The 20,364-nt window shown below is 52.9% G+C and overlaps 1 protein-coding gene across 14 annotated transcripts in view; it reads right to left on the bottom strand.

The window, feature by feature from the left end:
* The window catches only part of LOC142489160 (uncharacterized), a 215,978-nt gene that overhangs the window by 115,033 nt on the left and 80,581 nt on the right, over window positions 1-20,364 (bottom strand). For 4 of the 14 annotated variants that reach the window (XM_075589443.1, XM_075589440.1, XM_075589441.1 and 1 more), the window contains exon 1: window positions 1-106. This exon is cut by the window's left edge and continues 453 nt beyond it. The exons of 1 other annotated variant lie outside the window; for it this stretch is intronic. The gene's annotated coding sequence lies outside the window, so the exon portion shown is untranslated. Of the gene's footprint in view, window positions 112-20,364 lie in introns of those variants that run through there. 9 more of the 14 variants (XM_075589437.1, XM_075589444.1, XM_075589435.1 and 6 more) reach the window with 7 other exon arrangements.

Genomic DNA, 20,364 nt, shown 5'->3' with positions numbered 1-20,364 from the left:
TCCCAGTCTATCTTATCCTTTCCCCTCCTAAAACAGGAAATGATTCTTCACTTGCAACACATCAGGAACCAGTTACTAGGGTTTTGCCCATATCCAAGATGGCTACTGCAGCAGTGACTGTGCCCTTACTTACTCCTAGAAGGGGAAAACCCCATATCAACTACTGGCAAGGCCTGCTTGTACCAGGGCTTACAGCCAGTACAAGGGCAGAATAGCAGCCATAGATGGCATGGCTACACATATATTATTTCTCACACGTTGGGCCAAGTACTGTAGGCTTCTGCAGCTGTTTCACAGACATTTTTATGCAAGTTCTATTCTATATAAAGTGAAGAGATTCCTAATGCAGGCCAAAGACAAATGTATGTGTTGGTGATTTGGTAGATGGTGCTTCACCAGTAAGTGCTCTATTGTAGAACAATATATTCAGAGCATAGTCCCAATATCCATGATAGCTGTATAATAACAAATGTAGCCAGGTCCCCCTTTGCTCACTCACCCCCCCTCCTTCTGTCACGTGAGCCGCGCGGTGTTTTGGGGTTGCCGGGGACGCGGTCGGGCCGGTTGCCGGGGACGCGAGCGGGCTGGTTGCCGAGGCCGCGATCGCGTTGCTGGGGCCGCGGCGGTACGCGGAGCAGGGCACCGCCATTGCAGGATGAGCTGCGCATGCGCAGGGCGTAGGAGCACCGGGGGGACTGCAGGGAGCTCGCGCATGCGCAGTGGAGGCACAGAAAAGCCCGCGAAGCCTAGCCTATGAGAGGAGGGCTCTGTCAGGGGGCTGCAAGTCCCAAGAGCCTCTGGAGCGGCCCCATGACGCCAGGGAACCAATAGGGCTGCAGGAACTCTGCTTGCAACATAGTGATACATTTGGCGGGCTTAGAGCACACTGGCAGTTGGTGAGAGGAGCAGCTAGGGGAAGGAGGTAGGGTGCAGGGGTCAGTGACTCTCTGCACTAGGCCAGCAATCCCCTAGGCCCCAGATAGCCCTGAGTCATCCTAGCTGAGTATTGTAGGTACAGGCCCGAGGTTAGGGAACCTGTCCCATTATCTATTGGCTAGTAGTGTACCACGAACATTGATCGGTTGCTAAGAGGGAGCTGGACTATCTCCACGGAGACCAAGCTAGCAGTGACTGCGGCCTGCTGGCAGCAGACAGACCCTAAGCAAAGGAGAGACGGTGCGGAGCTGCGGTGATATTATCCACGCTGGAATTCACCCCACGCGTAGGAGGATATCCCGGCGGATCCGACCCCAGTGGTATAGCGGCATCCGTGGCTGGAGCCCGGGCAGGTAACCCACAACCTCACGTGCACCAACAAGGCCTATCACCAGACATAGTGGCTGCGCAGTCACACACACACATTGGTATATGACCTGGGAGTGCGAGACATTGGGTTGGGGTTACTGGACATAGGGTGGGATCACTCTTTGGAAGGTTAGCGTCCGCCATGACGCATAAGGTAAGCGTCCACCGTGACGCCTATGTGGTAGCGTCCGCCGAGACGCCCTGGTCAGGTTGCCTTAGCGAGGGACACCTGTGGTTATGGGTTGATGTTGTATTCATGCTATGCACAGTAGTAAAGGTATTAGTCATTATCAATTCCGTTGTACGTGGTTATTGAATGTCCTGCGAGGAACCACTCCCCCTCTGGTGGGAGCCATCGCAGGTGGAGGCGCTGCACCTATTGTAAGTAGTTATCCATAGTATCGTATTGCCCCAGGTTCCCCGTGGCGGAAGCTCAGCCCTCCTGGTTACAAACAGGTACAGCACCACCCTGGTCAGTAGTCAGATACACCTACCCACCTAGATCTCACTTAGGGTGGGGGTAAGAGGGCTACATTTGGAGGCGCTGCTGAGAGACAGACCTGGGGTGCCCTATTCAAACAATATCACCAAAAATCAGCAACATGGTAATTCCCTCACGTCACGAGGTCCACGCGTGGGCTACCACCGTCCGTGAACCACCTAAACACGTAGGGAATGTCCCGGCGTTAGTGGCAGAAACTGACATCCGGGACTCACTGAGAAAGCTCTTAGGGCCAGATAAAATATGGTACCGTGGCCGGGTGTTCGACTCTACTTGTCATTGGAGCGCCCTACTATTCACCGTGGGGCGGGACATATGCCCAGAAGCGTCCCCGAACACTCTAGTAGCCCCCGAGTGCCCGCCAGAAGGATACCCCCTTATATACTCGGACTTACCTGTGATAAGGGAAATGTTTTCATTGAGAGCCTCTCCTCAAGATCCAGACGAACCATCCACCAGTACCTGGACACCACTTGCACCCGTGTCAAGTACCCCAAACCGGGGTGACCGTCCCCAGCCCAAAGTTTCCTTTACCCCAAGCGCCCTCACGGAAGCCGATAGCTGGGCTGACAGTCCGCCCTCTCTACCCGACCCCGTACCCCGCGAGGTATACCCCAGGCATACCAGAGAAAGGGTAACGAACGAAGGTTCCCTAATGGGGGTGACGCTACCTCAATTCGTAGAAGCTTTCACCCTGGCCTCCCAGTCCCAAGGCTACCGGAAACTTAAGGCCTTCTCGGGAGTACTTCCAATACCCCAGGGGGAGGAGGGAATAGACCATTGGAGGGAGAATGCAGTAAAAGTCGTAGAGGAATGGTCGTGTACTGACAATGTAAAGCGGCAGCGTATCATGGAATGTCTTCGGCCTCCCGCCTCTACCATTGTGACCATCCACAGGGACCAACACCCCGAGTTGACGGCGTTGGAAATGGTGGCGTTCCTGTTGGAGGCGTACGGGCTAGCCGAAGACGAAGGAGCGATCTGGACGAAGTACTTCCATCTTTATCAGAAGGAGGGAGAGGAGTTGTCGGCTTTTATTCACCGCCTACAGTTGATCTTGGGAACACTCCTAAATCGTAAGCTGATTCCCGCCTCTGGGATGGATGAAGCGCTCCATAAGCAGTATCTGCGGGGGTCAAGCCCCACTCACCCCATAGCCAACATGCTCCGCAGCAAGATAATGGACGGGGGCCCCTATAAGTTCACCGAGTTGCTGCGGCAAGTGAAACTACAGGAGGCTCATGTTATGCTACACTCAACCGCTAAACCTAAGAGCCCCTCTGCCTCCAAAGGAAAGGGCTCTACGGAAAAGAAGGAAGAGTCTGCTGCCTCGTCCAAGGGGTACAAACCAAGACCCCCCGACCGACCACCTTCCCCGTCCACGAGTCATCCGGAAAGCCGCCCGGTTGTATGCTATAACTGCGGTAAGAAGGGTCACGTCCTCCGTAACTGTCCAGAAAGAGAAGGTCATCCAGAGGAACACCCTTCCGATAGAGGGAAATCAGCCCGATCAATGGTCTGTAGTGTACATATAGCAGAAGCTGACCCCGAACTCCCTCATTCTGGAACCCCGGATGCCCCTTCTGACGCTGGCCCCAGTGATGACGCCTCACCCGGTGAAGCTTGCAGTCAAGTGGGCCCTGCGGCCATCGTGCCCGTGGTACTAGAAGGGATATACGCCTCGGCCCTATTGGACACAGGGTCACAAGTAACCATAATATATCGCAAGTTCTATGACCAGCACCTTCAACACTGCCCCCTGAGGCCGGCCGAACATATGAAGGTTAGGGGGTTAAGTAATGAAGACTACCCCATCGATGGGATTGTAAGGGTCCAGCTGGACATACTCCAACTGAACACCGGCAAGAAGCACCCCATGCAGGTAGCGGCCATGGTATGCCCGGAGCCCGAAGACCATTGCAAGTACCCAATCATCTTGGGAACCAATGCGGACATAGTGCAAGCTATAATCCGAGCCTACTTGAAAGAGACCAACGAGTTGCCGCTGGCCGATTCGCTCCTAGACCCCATCTTACGAGAAGAGTGCCACCAGGTATATGCCTTGGAGCGTCATGGGGACCTCTACAATCATCAACGAGGACTGATGACCATATTACCAGGGGGAGTGCAAAAGATGGCCGTCTGGTGTTGTTATCCCGACCGAGACAAGAACGACCAACTGTTCTCGCTGGAGAGTGAGCCTGAAGAAGAAGAGGTTCAGAGAGGGTATAGAGTACTACCCGAAGTGAGGGAATGGACGGCTAAGATCCCTATTCGAACCCATCTGTATGTGCAGAATTTCTCCCCCTTTCCGATGGAGTTTGATGTCGATCAGAAGTTGGGATGCATATATCCGGTCAGCCCGGTGGGAGCCACGCCTCAGGTGAAGGCGGCGGCCGCGCATGAGCGGGTAGTCGATCTGGACTTCAACTTCGGCGAGTCGACGCTGTCCACCGAGTGGAAAGAACGGTTGACCACCCAGCTGCTTCAACGACGACATGTGTTCTCCACGAGCGAGATGGATGTGGGGTGCAGCCGCAGTGCCCAACATACCATTCGAATGAGTGATGCCACTCCGTTCCGGGAACGTTCTCGTCGCCTCGCCCCTCGGGATGTGGACAATGTGAGGAACGCCATACAAGACATGGAAACCGCTGGGATCGTGACGGAATCTCGAGGACCTTACGCGTCGCCCATAGTGGTGGTGCGGAAAAAGAACGGGTCCGTACGACTGTGTGTCGACTATCGAACTCTGAACAATCTCACGATCCCGGATCAGTACACCCTTCCACGCATTGAAGAGATCCTGAATGCGCTCAATGGAAGTCACTGGTTTAGCGTGCTCGACCTCCGATCGGGGTACTATCAGGTGCCTATGGATGCGGAAGACCAGGAGAAAACAGCTTTCGTATGCCCCCTGGGATTCTACCAATTTACCCGTATGCCCCAAGGTATATGTGGGGCGCCTGCTACGTTCCAAAGGTTGATGGAAAAAACTATCGGGGACATGATCCCCCGGGAGTGTCTGGTATACCTGGATGATATCATCGTCTTCGGAAGGACTCTGGAAGAGCACGAAGAGCGATTGTTTAAGGTGATCGACCGTCTGGGGAACGAAGGTTTGAAATTATCTCTAGACAAGTGCCGATTTTGCCATACCTCGGTGACCTACGTGGGGCACATAGTGTCCGCCAAAGGGATCGCCACCGACCCTGCCAAGGTAGAGGCCGTAGTGAACTGGCCTCGCCCAGAGAACGTCACAGAGTTGCGATCCTTCTTGGGGTTCTGTGGGTATTACCGCCGCTTCGTGGAAGGGTACTCGAGCAAGGCTAAACCCCTGAACAATCTGTTGAAAATATACCCTTCAGAGAACGGGAAGAAAGCTGTATCGGCCCGCCAACCGTTCGGTGACAAATGGACATCTGAGTGTGAGCAGGCCTTCCTGAAACTGAAGAAGTGTCTGACCGAAGCGCCTGTGCTTGCTTATGCGGATCCCGAACAGCCATACGTCCTGCATGTGGATGCCAGTCTAAATGGACTAGGCGCCGTCCTGCACCAGAAGCACCCGAAGGGTCTGCGGCCTGTAGCTTACATCAGCCGCAGCTTGACACCCAGTGAGCAGAGATACCCCGTCCGCAAGTTGGAGTTTCTGGCTCTCAAGTGGGCTATCACCGAGAAGCTCCACGATTACCTGTACGGTGTCGCCTTCGAGGTAAGGACGGATAACAATCCCCTCACGTACATCAATACGTCGGCCAAATTAGATGCAGCAGGCCACCGATGGCAGGCCGCCCTCAGCAACTACCGCTTCTCCTTGAAGTATAAGCCGGGACCATTGAATATCGGGGCGGACGCCCTCTCCCGAAGGCCAGGACTACTTGCTACCCCAGATGATGAGGAATGGGAAGAACTTCTAGGACCCGGAGTGCGAGCTATGTGTAAAACTGCAGCCATAGTTAATGACCAAGTGGCCTTCTCCGAACTACGAGTGGCCGATTCCTTGGGATGCCAGTCGCAGGCTGTCCCTGCAGCCTACTGCGACCCAAAGGGGATGCACCTCACTCACGACAAGGTGTTCCGGTGGAAAGATCTGGTAGACTACCAAATACGAGATCCGGTCGTTAGTATCATCCGGCACGCCGTTGAAAAGAAGAACCCAGCCCTTCTGAAACGCGCGCCCAATGACTTGGTGGCCTTGCTCATGCGAGAATGGGACAAATTTGAAATAGACAATTGCTTGCTCTATCGGGTGGTGCAATACCAGAACCACTCCCTAAGAACTTACAATACCTGGTGTTGAAGTCCCTACATGATGATCATGGACATCTTGGTATAGACAAGACTTTTGGGTTAGTCAGAGATCGCTTTTTCTGGCCCAAGATGCGAGAAGCCGTTGAACATCACTGTCGCCGCTGTACTAGGTGTATTCAGCGCAAGACCCTACCTACCCGAGCCGCCCCCATGGGCCATCTAAAAAGTTCTGGTCCTATGGACCTCGTGTGTATGGACTTTCTGTGTATTGAGCCGGATAGCCGGGGAATATGCAACGTGCTGGTCATCACTGACCATTACACTCGGTATGCTCAAGCCTTCCCTACTAAAGACCAGAAGGCCATCACCGTGGCGAAGATATTATGGGAAAAGTACTTTGTACATTACGGCCTTCCTAACCGCCTTCACTCTGACCAAGGAAGGGATTTCGAGAGTACATTGATCAGGGAACTGCTCAAAATGCTGAACATTGCCAAATCCCGAACGACCCCGTATCACCCCGAGGGGGATGCGCTACCCGAACGTTTTAATCGGACCTTACTAGACATGCTCGGAACACTACAGAGTGCCCAGAAATCGGAGTGGAGTCGACACGTGGAAACCTTGGTGCATGCGTACAATTGCACCAGACACGAGTCAACTGGATTCTCCCCATACTTCCTCATGTTTGGGCGAGAGGTGAGGTTGCCAGCGGATGTGCGTCTTAGAGTCTCAACGGATGGGGTACATAATGCTACCCACTTCAAATATGTGCAACGACTCAAAGACAGCTTGCAGCAGGCGTACCAGCAGGCAGAGAAATCCACCACTAAGCTAAATGCTGACAATAAGAGGCGATACGACCATAAGGTCAGATATCGGGAACTTCGGCCAGGAGATGCTGTGTTGCTTCGGAACTTGGGCGTAGCAGGCAAACACAAATTGGCCGATCGATGGAGAGACGGAGTGTATGAGATAGAATCCCAGATGCCTGGCCTCCCGGTCTATCGCATCAAAGACACTGACGGCCGGGTAAAGGTATGGCACCGTAACCATCTTCTCCCCATTCCACAAGTGGAAGATGAAGAGACAGAGATACTGGCTACACCGCTCAACGGTGAGCCCGACTTATCACAGTTGGGTCAAGAGACTGTCAATAACGAGACCCACTCTGAAACTCCTGAAGATCCTATGGAAGGACCCTCTCAAATGGACTGCTCCACAGAAGGGGCATCTCCCGGAGGAGCTACGGGTAAAGGGCCCCATAGGCCAACGCCTACTAAGGTGGCACCAACAGGCCAGCCTTTGGATCCAGAGAGCCCGAGCTTTGTGCCTAACAGGGACTGGGCCGAGACATTTCTCCCCTCAAGGGAAGAGGCTGAGCCTCAGGACTGTGCTTATTACTCCCCCGAGGGAGTTGCAGAAGAACAACTCCGACGGAGCCAACGAATCAGGTACCCTCCAAATCGGGTCACCTACGATCAAATGGGGGCACCCCATTATGAGGCTCAGCAGTGTTCTCGGAGTAAGATCCAATCTGTGATTGTGATGCTCACAGAATTGTGCAATATTGTTTAGAGTTGTGCATGTGCTAAGTTATATGATCTACTGCATTTTTTATTATATAATTTCTGTACGGGTTGAGTTATTTATCCCAAGCGAGGTCGTTGGGTTTTTTTTTACCAGGGGGAGGATGTAGCCAGGTCCCCCTTGCGCACTCACCCCCCCTCCTTCTGTCACGTGAGCCGCGCAGTGTTTTGGGGTTGCCGGGGACGCGGTCGGGCCGGTTGCCGGGGACGCGAGTGGGCTGGTTGCCGAGGCCGCGATCGCGTTGCTGGGGCCGCGGCGGTACGCGGAGCAGGGCGCCGCCATTGCAGGATGAGCTGCGCATGCGCAGGGCGTAGGAGCACCGGGAGGACTGCAGGGAGCTTGCGCATGCGCAGTGGAGGCACAGAAAAGCCCGCGAAGCCTAGCCTATGAGAGGAGGGCTCTGTCAGGGGGCTGCAAGTCCCAAAAGCCTCTGGAGCGGCCCCATGACGCCAGGGAGCCAATAGGGCTGCAGGAACTCTGCTTGCAACATAGTGATAAATTTGGCGGGCTTAGAGCACACTGGCAGTTGGTGAGAGGAGCAGCTAGGGGAAGGAGGTAGGGTGCAGGGGTCAGTGACTCTCTGCACTAGGCCAGCAATCCCCTAGGCCCCAGATAGCCCTGAGTCATCCTAGCTGAGTATTGTAGGGACAGGCCCTAGGTTAGGGAACCTGCCCCATTATCTATTGGCTAGTAGTGTACCACGAACATTGATCGGTTGCTAAGAGGGAGCTGGACTATCTCCACGGAGACCAAGCTAGCAGTGACTGCGGCCTGCTGGCAGCAGACAGACCCTAAGCAAAGGAGAGACGGTGCGGAGCTGCGGTGATATTATCCACGCTGGAATTCACCCCACGCGTAGGAGGATATCCCGGCGGATCCGACCCCAGTGGTATAGCGGCACCCGTGGCTGGTGCCCGGGCAGGTAACCCACAACCTCACGTGCACCAACAAGGCCTATCACCAGACATAGTGGCTGCACAGTCACACACACACATTGGTATATGACCTGGGAGTGCGAGACATTGGGTTGGGGTTACTGGACACAGGGTGGAATCACTCTTTGGAAGGTTAGCGTCCGCCGTGACGCATAAGGTTAGCGTCTGCCGTGACGCCTATGTGGTAGCGTCCGCCGAGACACCCTGGTCAGGTTGCCTTAGCGAGGGACACCTGTGGTTATGGGTTGATGTTGTATTCATGCTATGCACAGTAGTAAAGGTATTAGTCATTATCAATTCCGTTGTACGTGGTTATTGAATGTCCTGCGAGGAACCACTCCCCCTCTGGTGGGAGCCATCGCAGGTGGAGGTGCTGCACCTATTGTAAGTAGTTATCCATAGTATCGTATTGCCCCAGGTTCCCCGTGGCGGAAGCTCAGCCCTCCTGGTTACAAACAGGTACAGCACCACCCTGGTCAGTAGTCAGATACACCTACCCACCTAGATCTCACTTAGGGTGGGGGTAAGAGGGCTACACAAAGATCACCCAAGGGAGATTAAGGGACCTAGTGGTACCCACCTGGCTACCACAGAGATTGGTCACCTGGTAGATAATTACCTACCCATAGGGTTTAGATCAATAAAACAGAAGGCACTGAAAAGGTAAATACAGAGGGGGTGTTGCTCTTTACCTGACAGTGAAATCCAAACAGGGAAAAACTCTGCAGCGTGCAATCTTCAATTGTAGAGATCAGGATATGTAGAAGGAAAGGAGCACAGCTTCCGCATCAGTGGATCAAAAATAGATAGGGCAACTCCAAATGTAGTAAAATTGTATTATTGCACAATCTGCTTAGCAATGAAGGTGTAGGAAACACACCATGTTTCATCCAACAGGACTTTATCAAGGACTTTATCACCTTGATAAAGTCCTGTTGGATGAAACATGTTGGTGTGTTTCCTAAACCTTCATTGCTAAGCTGATTGTGCAATAAATACAATTTTACTAATGTGGAATTGCCCTATCTATTTTTGATCTGTGCTCCTTTCCTTCCACATAACCTCACAAAAGGTATGTGCCCTGGGGAGAGTGGTTAGGCCCCACCAGGGGGAGGTGGTGTGTTAACCCCATGTATACCTGTATGGGATACAATGGGTTGTTGGCTAGTTAAGAGTATTAACCTGTTACATACATATTTTCATGGGATGTATGTATGTATGTCTTTAATTATATAGCGCCATTAATGTACATAACGCTTCACATTATAAATACACACGACAATCATAAATAACAAACTATATAAATAAAACATAAAGGGGAGAAGTGCTTCAGGCATAAAAGTAACATTTAGAAAAAGGAGTCTCTTCTCCGAAGACCTTACAATCTAATTGATAGATAGGAAAAACGTACAGAGACAGTAGGAGGGCATTCTGGTTAGGGCATCTGCAGGGGGCCAAGCTTTATGTATCGTATATACTATTAGCCACGGAGATACTCATATGTTTCGTTAAGCAGGTATGTTTAAGGTGGGTCTTAAAGGTTGTAACGATGCGCGGAACACGCCCCCTGCGGCGTGTTCCTTCCTTACCTGTTTACTTCTGATCGCCGCCCTCTAGCTGCGAGTCAAGATCCTGTGTCTTTAAGGATTCTGAAGCAAGCAACGCCATCTTGCTTTCTGGCATATCCTGCCCTCTTCCTCCTGACAGGAAGTAAGCCTCTCTTTGACTTTCTCTTTGCATTTACTCTTTTGATGCCTGCCCTGGTGTCTGCTAGTACCCATCGCACACTGTTCCTGCCTGGACCTCCTTGGGACCTTTACTCTCCTTTGGATTCCGGAAGACTGGGACAGTCACTCATATACTACTAAGGTTAGTTTACCGTCGGGTAGTGTAGGTACCTGCTTAGTAGGGTTCACCTTGACATGGTAGCAGGCTTATGGATTAGACTTAGAACCCTTATGTTATGTTTAGTTTCATTGCACCTTGCTGTTTCTGTCACTATGCCTTTAAGAAGTCTGGACGTTCTCCAAGAAGCAATCCTTCTCTGGATGTTACCTTGTGCTCTGGACTCCATGCCCATGTTCCATGTTCCTGGTTTCCGTTTCCAGACTCCCGTGCTGAAGCGTTGGCTTCCCGCAACCCCCGCGTTGGTGCCTGAGAACGCGCGCACTCCCGCTCTGCTGTCAGAGCATGCGCGCACATGCAGCTGGATCACTCGTGTCTCTGATTAGGCACCGCACCTCCGGACACGTCGCGCATTCTCATGCGCGGTCACGTGACTACGTGCGCCGATCCCCAGCTGCGCGGCAACTTACTCCCTTCGTATCCCCTGCGGCCTCCCCACCTCGCTACCGGGTCCTTCCCTTTCTCCCTGCGCTTGTGAGGAGAGCACAAGCGTGACATTATGCTTGGCCAAACAAACGGACCCCCAGAGGTGGCCCCGCCTTCCTCCATGTTCCATGCCATGTTCGTGTCCATGTTCCTGGTTCCTGTATCGTTGGGAGATCCTAGTCCCCACTAGTCTAGCAAGGATCGTTCGGAGTCCGATCCTGAAGGGGGGGATACTGTAAGGAATAGGGGAACACGCCCCCTGCAGCGTGCTCCCTCCTTACCTGCCGCATCTCAGTTCCCGATCTCCTTATAGAGCATGCACGCACCCGCGGTTCCCTACTCGTACCACAGAGCCCGGCCACCCCCGGTTGCGTCACGCATTCTCTCACGTGTGGCACGTACACGTGACGGCGTGTGCCGCCCTCCAGCTGCGAGTCAACTTCACGCCCCCTTGTGGCGTATTCTCTACCCATGCCTAGTTTCTCTGATGTCTCTCTGTATGGCATGCGCCGTCCTCTAGCTGCGAGTCAAGATTCCCTGTTGATTCTCTGTGTGGCGTGCGCTGCCTCTAGCTGCGAGTCTTCCTCCCTATGCATCGCTGCCCCTTAGTCTCTTGGATCGCTCGGGGTTTGATCCTTAAGAGGGGGATACTGTAACGATGCGTGGAACACGCCCCCTGCGGCGTGTTCCTTCTTTACCTGTTTACTTCTGATCGCCGCCCTCTAGCTGCGAGTCAAGATCCTGTGTCTTTAAGGATTCTGAAGCAAGCAACACCATCTTGCTTTCTGGCATATCCTGCCCTCTTCCTCCTGACAGGAAGTAAGCCTCTCTTTGCATTTAGTCTTTTGCTGCCTGCCCTGGTGTCTGCTAGTACTCATCGCACACTGTTCCTGCCTGGACCTCCTTGGGACCTTTACTCTCCTTTTGGATTCCGGAAGACTGGGACAGTCACTCATATACTACTAAGGTTAGTTTACCGTCGGGTAGTGTAGGTACCTGCTTAGTAGGGTTCACCTTGACGTGGTAGCAGGCTTATAATTCCTTGGCCAATGGATTAGACTAAGAACCCTTATGTTATGTTTAGTTTCGCTGCACCGTACTGTTTCTGTCACTATGCCTTTAAGAAGTCTGGACGTTCTCCAAGAAGCAATCCTTCTCTGGATGTTACCTTGTGCTCTGGACTCCATGCCCATGTTCCATGTTCCTGGTTTCTGTTTCCAGACTCCCGTGCTGAAGCGTTGGCTTCCCGCAGCCCCCGCGTTGGTGCCTGAGAATGCGCGCACTCCCGCTATGCTGTCAGAGCATGCGCGCACATGCAGCTGGATCACTTGTGTCTCTGATTAGGCACCGCACCTCTGGACACGTCGCGCATTCTCATGCACGCGGTCACGTGACTACGTGCGGCGATCCCCAGCTACGCGGCAACTTACTCCCTTCGTATCCCCTGCAGCCTCCCCACCTCGCTACCGGGTCCTTCCCTTTCTCAATGCGCTTGTGAGGAGAGCACAAGCATGACAAAGGTGAATAGAGGGGGTACTTGTTGAGTATTGAGGGGAAAGGCATTCCAGAGGTGTGGGGCAGTCAATGAGAAAGGTTTAAGGCAGGAGAGGGCTTTGGATACAAAGGGTGTAGAGAGAAAACATCCTTGAGTAGAACGCAAGTGTCGGGAGGGTGCATAGCGAGAAATTAAGGCTGAGATGTAAGGCTGGGCAGAAGAGTGTAAAGCTTTAAAAGTGAAGAGGAGAATTGAGTGCGAGATGTGGGATTTGATAGGAAGCCATGAGAGGAATTTCAGGAGGGGAGATGCTGACAGATTTAGGAAAGAGTAGAGTAAAGTGATCCTGGTTAGGATAGATTCTAGGGGAGACAGGTGAGAAAAAGGAAGGTTGGACAGCAGGAGGTTACAGTAATCAAGACTGTGTCAGAGTTTTAGCAGTCGAGCAACAGAGGAAAGAGCGTAACTTTGTAATATTGCAGAGGAAAAAGTGACAGGTTTTAGATACAATTTGAATGAGAGGATAATGTGAGAGAGGAGTCAATTGTGACCCCTAGGCACTTAGTGGGGCCATGATTGGGATGAAATATGAGGAGTTCTGTTTTTGACATGTTAAGTTTAAGTCAGTGAAGGGCCATCCAGGAGGATATCGCAGAGAATCAGAAACTTTGGTCTGTACAGCAGGTGTAAGGTCAGGGATTGAAGGGCCTCTGAAAGATTCTCGCGCTGAAGCCGACGTCGACCACGGAGCCTGGTAACTCCTCCCCTACCAATGGAGGATAGTTGGAAAAGATCTGTGACGTCAGACGCTGCCCAAGTGCGGAATTGAGAGACTCTACCCTACAGAGTCAAGTAAAGCTGAGCAAGTCACGCCGTTCCTGAACCCTGAGTGGTTACACTGCTGTTTTATATCCTGGAGCATGTGAGTGGACTGGAGCTCACTGCTCTAGGTGTGTTTGTTTATTAAACTGTGTTACACTATTATTTTTCTCTTTTCTTTTAACATATGCTGTCTATCGTGACCTGATTCCTGTGAATTACATTTCCACCTGTGAGAGGAGTTCTTGCGCTCTGTGTACTCCTCCTGTTGCCACTTTGAGGGATTGAGAAATTCCTCACACAAGCAGCATCTCCTCTTGGTGATATTAATTTTACACAAACACAGAGTGACTCGTCGCTCTCCTAGTAGTATATGGAGATTAAAACCTCGGTGCTTAGGGAATTATAACAAATAAACACTTGGACAAGTGACTAAGAGAAGTCACTAAAAGCCCTAATAATAGCACTCAGAGTCACCATACATTGATCTGTATGGTGGAGATGGATATACAGTGAAATCACTAGGACCAAAAAGGAGGTATATAACCTCCAGCCAACGGACTACAAACACCAATTAAAACCAAAAATAATAAAATTTTATTAAATAAATGACCGACGCAACTTAACAACTATGGGGAACAAATATAAACACACACAGGATTTAAAATCCTCACGGACCGAACGGTGATGGGCTAGTAAATGGGACAGGCTTATGTGTTAATACACATTTATATCAGCAGTATGGTGTATTTATCTGATATAAATGTGTATTAACACATAAGCCTGTCCCATTTACTAGCCCATCACCGTTCGGTCCGTGAGGATTTTAAATCCTGTGTGTGTTTATATTTGTTCCCCATAGTTGTTAAGTTGCGTCGGTCATTTATTTAATAAAATTTTATTATTTTTGGTTTTAATTGGTGTTTGTAGTCCGTTGGCTGGAGGTTATATACCTCCTTTTTGGTCCTAGTGAGTTCACTGTATATCCATCTCCACCATACAGATCAATGTATGGTGACTCTGAGTGCTATTATTAGGGCTTTTAGTGACTTCTCTTAGTCACTTGTCCAAGTGTTTATTTGATATTAATTTTATTATTAATTATAATTGTTGTTTTTTGTATCATTTGGGTTTGCGCTCACTTTTTCTGTACCATAGATTGATGTTTATCGACTGGGTGGCTTTTTATCACTGATTCCCTTTATGCGCATCATTGCACCCTGGTTACCAGTTACCCACACATCTGGGAACCGTTGTTTTTAATTCCCATTATTTACATTTTCATTTACATTTTCTGTCCGGTCGTACTAGGGACTATAATGTATTACATGTTATTAGTTAGCGTGGCTAATCAGCTTCTCGCATGCATCAGTCAAGTTTTTATTCCAACCAATAGGAGTAGATTTTACACTTTATTAATGTAGGTAGTGTAGATCGTATTACACTCCTGACGAAGCTAGATTGACACTAGCGAAACGCATTGAGTGAACAGAGGAGTAGAAAGCCGACATGACCGGAGAATAGTGACGTCAGAAGCACTACAGGGAGCAGAGTGCCATTCCCAGCGTCTGCTATCGGGAGAGACACGTGGCAAACCCAGGAGCAAAAACCCAAACCGGTATCCAGCGTCGGAGGGGTGAGAGACTGTCCTCATCAAAAAAGATACCATTTTATGTCCTGAATGGCATAAACAAATGTGTCCATTCAGGGTTTTTTTGTTATTGTGTGCATTGTTTATTAAAGTTTTAACATACTGCACCCTTTCTCCTTTCCTTGTCAAGACTCTACTGCACCTACAACTACTAGCAACATTTCACCTACCAACACAGCTACCATAGACTATATGGGCTGCTGTTAACCAACAGTGGTTTGCTGCCTTCAACCAACTCCCTCACCTTTCCTGTACCTGTCAGGCTGCGGTCCCAGACATGACTGTGACACGCGCGCCCGGCGGGGGGGGGAGGGGGCGGCGCGTGCACAGCGCTAACCGCGATCTAGGGTCTCTATGAGAGAGGGAGCTTGTGACGGGAGGGGGCGTGGTTGGGGATTTGCGGGGGCGTGGCCATCATGTCACGCGGCTGGTTCGCCCTCATTGGGTGAACCGCCGGTGGGGGCGTGGCCACGCCTCCGTCGCAAGGTTTAAACTCAATTTCATTGAGTTTAAAAAACCTTGCAGTGGGGGGCGTGTCTATGACGTCAACCAGAACAGTCGGGTAGAGGGAGAGCTCTGGAGACCCCTCTGTATAATCGTTGAATTTATACCTTTCCACCCGGCCAAAAACACCTTAAATTGCATACAATCCCTCCCTGAATCTGCAGGGATGGCGAACAGGGGAAAAAATCAGCAGCCCCAGGGGGTTGGAAGGTTCTTTACCCCTGCTAAACAAACTGCTGAAGCGGGAAGCAGGCGGCAAGATGGCCCCCAGACATCAGGTGCACGAGGCACACAAGGCCTCACTAGCCCGGCGAGCCCCGCTGAGACTCCCCCCTCGCCAGATGGCAGAATCACAAAGGAGTTTTTAGAAGAGCTCCATGCTAAACTCCAAAAATCACTGGAGACAAACATCAAAGAGGCAGTGGCTGAGATAAAGCATGATATTCAGGGCCTGCAGGAGAGAACCTCAACCCTGAAAGCCAGGCTGGATGAAGCCCTACACCATCAATCGGAAGCGGACGAGGAGATAATCCGCTTGGGCCAGGAGATCCACTCCCTCCGGGATGGTCTGGAGGACCAGGAGAACCGGGACCGCAGGCAAAACCTGCGGATCCGCGGTATCCCTGAGGCGATAATACCCTCCCAGCTCAGGGCATATCTGACGGATTTTTTCCTTGCAATCTCACCTGATCTTGACCCAAGAGACCTCGAAATAGACAGGGCTCACAGGGCACTGGGCCCACGTTCAGAAGACCCAAATCGTAAGCGGGACGTGATCGTGCGCCTCCACAGTTTTTCAACCAAAGATAAGCTGATTGGAGCCTGCAGGGACAAGGACACGATCATGTTCCAGAATGAGCCTCTGCAGGTATATAATGACCTTTCCAAACTGACCGTAGACAGACGGAAAGCGATGCGCCCCCTGACACTCCTCCTCCGAGAAAAAAGAATAAAGTACAAATGGGGCTTCCCCTTCAAGCTGGTTATCCCCCACAAAGGAAAGTTCCTGACCCTCCGTCAGCCTGAAGATATGGAATCCCTGGCCAGAACCCTGGGCTTCCCTGTGGAACCCTTCCAACATGATTACCAGCCCGACAACAGACCCAGGGAACGTGAGGACCACCCGGTTAGAGCTTCCGAGCGCATTGCAGAACAGCGACAGTCCAGAGAGAGATGACCCAGCACCCAGAGAGACCCTCCCGGGAGATCACCGCTCTTCCCCCTAACACCACCTAAAATGGCGTTGGGAGGATCCCCACTGCGTGCCCCTGTCAAACGAAGCTACACCACTAACCTCTCACCAGACTCCTACCAGCATCCAGAGAGACGACCGACTTCATTCCCGACGACACCCTGAAGGAGCCACCCACCAAACCGCAGGAGAACGAGGAGCTGAGTCAACCCTGTGCACAACGGATTCTCCAAAGATGGCATCCGCCACATCTCCATTCCGCTGCGGAACACCACGAGGCTCCCTGGACGAGGTCGAGACGAAGCAGACGTCATCACCGCGCGCGACATCCAGACTCTACGCTCCGCATCACGTGGCCCCCGATCCGTCGATCCAGACCAGAGTCATCGAGTGCCGAGCGCCAGAGGAGTCGATGCTGCAGCCCGGCTTCCGGATAGCGCACAGGTTCCCCCCCTCGGCCGAGGGGGGGTCAAGAGGCTTTGCTGACACCCCAGCCCCCGACGGCCCTAAGAGATCTTGACTCCCCTCCCCTCCGCGGAGGGTCAGACGCTCCAGGACTTCCCGATCGCTCCGGGCTGCGAGGCGCTCACGGAGGGTCTGTAACACAGTTCCCCCTATGTTATCCCTGGTTTTCCCCGTTAACAGCAGTGTCCAAAATCCCAAGTTTGGCGGCTGGCCTTAATTGGCTCAGCAGTCGCGCCCTCAAAGTTAGAAGGACCCACACTGCACTTAATAGGCATTCCCTTACCCCTCCCTCCTCTCACCATTCACCCCCCTCCTCCCCCCTCCTCCCCGCCCCCCCTCTCACCCCCCCCCCTTCTCGCCCCCCTTCTCACCCCTCCTCTCACCCCCCCTCTCACCCCCCCTCTCACCCCCCCTCTCACCCTCCCTCTCACCCCCCCTCCCCTAATACCAACCCCCCCTAGCCCTTCCCCCCTACCCAATACCGACTTCACCTCCCCCCTCTTACCCCCCCCGCCCCCTCCCTCGTCCTTGCTAACCCCCCCCACCCCATCTCCCCTCCCTCCCCTACCCCACTATTCCCCTTCTTGCCCCTCCCCCACCCCCCCAGCCCCCCAGGAGAGAATGAGGCAGCCCAGCCACAACCTAGTGACACTCACCAGTTCTCAAGGAAACGACACTAACTCTCACCTGAGCCGACAGAAAAGGGTCCACTAACCCTGTAGTTCTGTCACTGCCAGGTGCCTATAGCAACGAAGGTTCCCCCCTTATAAAATGCTTAAGGCGCAGCGATTGAAGTGATCCTTCCCCCCTTCCCCCTCCCCTTCCCCACCCCATCCCTCCCCACTCCCCACCCGATCCCCCCCCCCACCCTACCCCCCCCCACCTTATTCCCACACCCCCACTGCCTGGCCCCCCCCGCACGTGAGCTGTTCCCCTCACTCCCCTGCCCTCCTTACCCCCTCCCCAACCTTGCCCCCACCCACGCCCCCCCTAGCCCACTCAGGGCAGATCTACTCACCTGCGTCCCAGGTTACCCGATTACGGTCACAAAGATGGTCCCACACCGCGTCGCTCACAGGATCATCGCATGGGGCTGTATACCACTCGGGCCACAGCGAAGGTCTGGAATTAACACTGCAAAATGTAAATTGTGTATAAAGCCTAAGGCGGAATGTATAAACTTGTACCCCCCCACTATCCCCCCCCCCTACCCCATATCCCTCCCCCAGCTACCTCTCCTTCCCCTTACCCCCTACCTTCCTCCCCTACACCCCCCCCCCCTTCCATGGCCCCACCAGAGCTGGAATACATAGGAAAGGGACGTATACCGACACTGATGGCAGACACAGTACAGGGCCCCCTCTCCCTCCCCCTCCCCCCCCTACTCTTCCCAGTTTCCCTACCCATCCCTGCCCCCCACGTACCCCTCCCCTTCCTTTCCTTGTCCCCTTTCCAACCCCGTCCCCCTGAGCTGGTCCACTTACCCTTGTATCGACCTGAGCAAGCACGGGCACGAATATGGCCATGACATCCGCAGTACTTGGGACTACCACACGAGGTCGCTCACCACATACGCAAAGTTAAATGTATAAGGGGTAAATTGTGAAGTGTGATTCTGGCACAACGCTGTAGGTTCAAGATTCAAACCCGTACCCCCCCCCCACCCTTTCTCCCCCGGAAACCCCCCCCTCCATCCCCCCCCCCTTAACCACCCCCCCCTAGGTCAGTGCCGTTACTGTCAGGTACCTATAGCAATGAAGGTTCCCCTTGGAAAATGTTTAAGGAGCTACGGTTGAAGAGGCCCCACCCCCCTCCCCTCTCCCCCTTATCCCCCCGTCCCCACCCCACCCTCCCCCACTCCCCACCCTATCCCCCCCCCACCCTACCCCCCCCCCTCTTACCCCCACACTTCCACTGCCTTGCCCCCCCCCTCAACACATAAGATTACCCCTTTGCCCGCACCCACCGCCCCCCCAGCCCCCTCAGGGCAGTACCACTCACCAACGTCCCAGGCTGCCCGATCACGTTCACAAAGTTGGACCTGATCTGTGCTGCTCACAGGCTCATCACATGAGGTTGCATAACACTTGGGCCACAGCAAAGGTCTGGTACTAACATTGCAAAATGTAAATTATGTATAAAGGCCTAAGGTGGAATGTATAAACTTGTACCCCTCCCCCCTCCCCTTCCTTTCCCTGTGTCCCCACCCTCCTCTGCTCCCCATGTACCCCTCCCCTTCCTCTCCCTGTCCCCTCCCAAACCCCGTCCCCCTGAGATGGCCCACTCACCCTTGAACCTGCCTGACCATGCACGGGCATGACTATGGCCATGACAGGCGCAGTACTTAGGACCACCACACGAGGCCGCTCACCACCTACGCAAAGTTAAATGCATAATGTGTAAATTGTGATTCCTGCACAACGCTGAAGGTTCAAGGTTTCATCCTGCACCCCCCCCCCCCCATCCCCTATTCCTCTCGTCCCCAGGGACCCCCCCACCCTAACCCCCTCCCATGTCCCCCTCAAAAGGGAAGATGTCCCGATACCGCACCATTCCCTCTACTCCCCCCCCTCCCCTTTTTTTTTTTTTGCTTCACTTCCCCCCTACCCTTATTTTTTTCCCCCCGTGACCCACTCCCCCCCCCCTACATCCACCCCCAAACCCTCACACCAACGGATCAGGGTCCCCTCCCATACACCCTCTCTCCCCTCCATCAGACTCTAAGCACCTCAGGTATATAACATCACTTTCTAGTAGGCCCCACTGACAGAGGGTTCAAACCAAGGCCTCAACCCCCCCTCCCTTAAAAAAAAAAAAAAAAAAGACGACCCGGCGACGAGGAAGCCGGTGGAAGTCGCAGAACTTTCTGGGTCTCCACCCGGCCCGTCTTCACTGGTGTACGTCCTACGACCCGCCCCCAAGGGTCTTACACCCACTAACCGGTTCTTCACCTAAGACCGGTCAAACACTTTCAGACCCCATTAGGGTCATTTTTCCTCCCTTTTTCAGCCGCTGTTACTGTCCCAGCGGCCCCCTTCCCGACCCCCCTCCCCCAAGCCCATTCTGACTGTACTCCCCAATACTCCACCAGCGACAACACACGCAAACTTAGCTGAGCGATTACTATGTCCCATCAAAAAGCACTAAAAATTGTCTCCCTCAACGTAAAGGGTCTCCACAATAATCGAAAACGCCGCCTGGCCCTCCAAGAGATAAAGAAAACAGGAGGGGACGTTGTTTTCCTCCAGGAGACGCATTTTACGTCACAAGAGCCGCCTAAAATATTTCAGCATGCATATCCAATGAGTTATTTCTCATCCTTCA

Source organism: Ascaphus truei, chromosome 3, assembly GCF_040206685.1.
Source record: "Ascaphus truei isolate aAscTru1 chromosome 3, aAscTru1.hap1, whole genome shotgun sequence".
NCBI classification, from domain to species: Eukaryota; Metazoa; Chordata; class Amphibia; order Anura; family Ascaphidae; genus Ascaphus; species Ascaphus truei.
This window is presented reverse-complemented; position numbering and strand designations above follow the sequence as displayed.